Source organism: Musca vetustissima, unplaced genomic scaffold, assembly GCF_032173495.1.
Source record: "Musca vetustissima isolate MV318-11 ecotype Yass unplaced genomic scaffold, APGP_CSIRO_Mvet_v1 utg133802, whole genome shotgun sequence".
Taxonomy (NCBI): Eukaryota; Metazoa; Arthropoda; class Insecta; order Diptera; family Muscidae; genus Musca; species Musca vetustissima.
In genome coordinates this window covers 4,149-8,296 of record NW_026875866.1, presented here as the reverse complement: position 1 = coordinate 8,296, position 4,148 = coordinate 4,149, and positions in this window count along the sequence as shown.

Genomic DNA, 4,148 nt, shown 5'->3' with positions numbered 1-4,148 from the left:
TTCTTTGTTATTCCCTCGCCTGTATATGTGTTGTTGTTATTCCTCTTTCTTTGTTATTCCCTCGCCTGTATATGTGTTGTTGTTATTGTAAGTTTGTTTACTCAAGTTTGTTGTTGTTATTGTTCACTCAGTAAGTTTGTTGTTGTTATTGTTACTCAATGTGTTTGTTGCATTGGTAGATTGTTCGTGATCTAGGTGTTACCAGATCGTCTAGAAACTTCTGTAGCGACAGGCAGGGCTCATATAAATAGAGGGAATGGAAAGGCAGTGAGTCAGTTGTGAATCAGATCGCGAATTGAAACCGTCGAGTAAAGTAAAGTGCAAAGTCAAGTTGTGTGAATAAAATCATTGTAATAATCGTAATCCGAAAGAACCTGTGTTTTATTTGGTACGAATTGTATCGGGAAATAAAACAACGTCTACACGGAATTTAGTAAAACCCAAGAACGTAACAATATATTATGCGAATATATTACTGATCTCTCAAAAGAAACCGTAGGTCATGCTATATGTTTATAGAATCTAAAATATTGATTTTGAGGAGTTGTGTATAAACAGAGTGATTATGTTGATTCGACTTCTTCATTTCATCTCCTCGAAATTATTATTTTTAATTCTACATATGTACATATATTCTTGATTAGAGTTAAATTATAAGACCATCGAACGTGTATTGTAGTACTACAAATTTTATAAAAAGTTTCAAAGTTTCCACTATTCTATTTTTTCTTGTTCTTTTCAGAAATAATTTAAACGACATTAATTCAGCACGTCTGATATTAATCAAACAAATGTGGTGTACAATTAAAAATAAAAATGAAAAATATTTAAAATATTGGTTACAAGCCTATTTGTCCAATGTGAGGGAAATATATTTGGCTATTAAAGATCAAAATGCGATGATCACGAGTCCAATACAATGTTTAAAATCGAATGAAATACCAAAGGTGAGTTCACATGTTTTTTTTTCTTTTTTAGCTTATTTCAAAATGAGTATAAACATTTATTTTCCAATTTTTCTTCTAGATGTGCAGTGCTGCCTGGAAACCCGAAATGTGTACAACATTTTTAAATGAATTTCTTGAAAGTGTCGATCGTCTGACGGCAAATGTTAGTTCGTTGCATACAGTCTTTGAATTTATATTAAATGCCAAGGATAAAACTGTGCACTATGTCAGACATGAGGGTAAAACTGAGAAAACATTTATACCCAAGGAATTTGAGGATCAAATTAGGAAGAAAAATTAATTGAATGTAAATATGATTTTTTTTAAATTTGAAACTAATTTTGCTTTTGATTTTTATTTTAAGTTAATACAAGTGAATATTTTACAGCATTGAAATTTTGTATTATTTTTTTCATTTCAAATATAAAATGTGAATTTAAATTACTTTTGAACTTGTTTTTTATTCTTTCAAAAAAAAAAAAAAAAAAAAGGTTTTTTATTGTAAACTACAAGGCCAAGGTTAATATAATAGGTCATCCAGTAAGATTGAACTGTTTACGAAAATAATACATGGTGACCAATTTGTGTCGTGCGCGCATAAAAATGTGGAAAATAAACAATAATTTGCAAATAGGATTTTCGCTCCAAGTACAACATTTGACAATAGATGTAGGTGCAGTCAAGGCCTATATAAGGTCGGACAGTAAGCACAGGTGCAAGGTTTGTTCATAAGGTTAACAGGCAGGCAAATTCATGCCTTAGTCTTCTCTAGCTGTCAACATTTTAATCGCGAAATACAAAGCAGAACAGGACATTCAAATATCTTTCAAAAAACGTAATTTAACGTCAATTTTTTTGACGATGCGAAAACTATTTTTTTGCCTTTAAATAAAAAACACAGCCAAAACACAATACAATTTATAATTTTGTAAGATAATTTACTTGAAAACATTCTTTAAACTCTTGAAATAGTCCAAATGTGCTTCACAAAGACGATAAAAATTAAAATTAAATTTTGACAAAATATTAACATTTTCATTTTGACGTCAAACATAATTTTGTATGTATGTATTGGCTTCAAAATATGATTTGACAGCAAACTTAATACTCAGCGGTTCTTACTGTACTATTTTATATAGGCCTTGGTAAACTGATTTGATTATTATTGTAGATTCGTTCGCTTACTCCATAATTTGTACAAATGATTACAAAATGTTGTTCGTTTACCCAAAAGTGCAGTTAAAGGGAGTGAATTGAGAGAGCAGATTTGACAGTTGTGTTACTGAGCATTTGTAAAATCTTACTAGGAAAAATTTACTCAATAAGAATTTTCTTGTATCGTCAGCTGATATTTTATCAGCTGTTGCGTTATGTTTTGTAAACAAACAACAAAATTTCTAATCTCTTCTAAGTGACCCTATGAGCAAGCCCATTAGCTATTTAATTCCCATTTATTTCACTATATCTTAGAGCCCAATGAGCAGTCTTGGGTCCTGATATCAACTGGCCTACAACCATTCTCGTTTTTCTTGACAGTTATTGCTCTTTTGCTGCTATGGGTGGGTGTACTCCAGGAATTGCATTCACGTGGTATTGGTCCATTGTCTGGTTTCTTTATTAGCATTCAGGGCATAATTATACAAGGTAGTCACATGCAATCATATGTTTCCAATTTTTTTCATAAATATGCCTTTGACAGTATTCAGCTTTCAAAATTTAAATGAAAATATCTTCCTTCAGTGGCAACATTTGCTAAATAATTAATATTTATAAATATTTTAAAGTTCAATGTATCTAAAATTTATAAATATATGATGTAACAACCATGGTTAAATCTTGAGGGCAAAAAAATTTATTTTGTTTAACTTATTGGAAATATGCCAATTGACATACACAAAATTTTATGGAATTTGTTTTTCATATTATTTAACATTGATAGATGAGTTCCAAACTAAAAAGGGTACCTTGAGTAATTATACCATTGTAATCTGTTGTAGTATTCCATTCGGCAAATATTGAAAAATGAACTCGGTGTAAGCCATTGAAATTCCAAAAAGTTCAAGAACACCGCATCAAAAAGAAACTAGACACAAAAGAGCTAAAGAGTTGCTTTGCTTGGCCGAAAGTGGTGAACTGCCAGATTTGTTTTTTTTTCTGATGAGAAAACATTTGTTGTCCAGCAGTTTTGTAAACAAACAATATGATCGTGTTTACTTGGCAAAGAGGTCCGCTGAAAATGTGCAATTTCGGTTGGCCATGGTGATGGTGTGGGCCTCCATAACAGCCGATGTTCGCACTCCTATCGTATTAATCGACCGTGGCATCAGAATAAATGCCGAATATTATCGCGAAAATATTCTGGAGGGTGTACTAACCCTTTCAGTGTCAAAAAAAAAAAAAAATTGTCGGAATGAAAACCCTCGGCCAGTTTCGTCTGTCTTTCAGCAAAAACAAAAACATCAATAGTAACAGTACATAGGATAACCGAAAAATAGCAAAGAAAGAGTACTTTTAAATGTCGAATATATTCGACAAAAACACTGAAAGGGTTAAAGTATTGGCCATTAAAAATTATTTGGGCGCAGACCTTGGACATTCCAACAGGACTCATTCCTCGCTTCATTTCCAACGCACAATGGCCACCAAAATCTCCGGATACAAATCCGTTGAACTATTGTGTCTAGAGAATTTTGGAAAGCAAGGTTGGCAGTAAAAAATACCAAAATGTTGATCACCTCAAGCAAGCGCTTCTCCCGGAATGGGACAATATACCGCAGAGCAACATTCGGGCAGCGTGTGACGGTTAAATTGGCCGTTTGAAGGCCATAATTTGTGCCAAATGTGACCAAATCGAACAAATCTAAACTTGTTTTAAAATTTGATGCTATTGCCGACATTTTTTGCTTCCATTCAATAAAATTAAAAAAAATAAATAAAATGTAGGGGAGAGGGGGGCACCTTTGAACACTTTTTGCTTTCAAGCCTTATAAAATTTTTTATTTTATAATTTTTAGTTTCTTATAAATTTTAACTAATAGGTACATATGTAACCTTCAAAATGAATATACATATGACATACTATAAGCTTGATAAATATATTTTATTACTGTTTTAATGGACGAACTCAAAGTGTTCAAAACTGCCCCCCAGGGGGGCAGCTTTGAACAGGGGTTGACATTTTTGAACGACATGGTTTTTTAC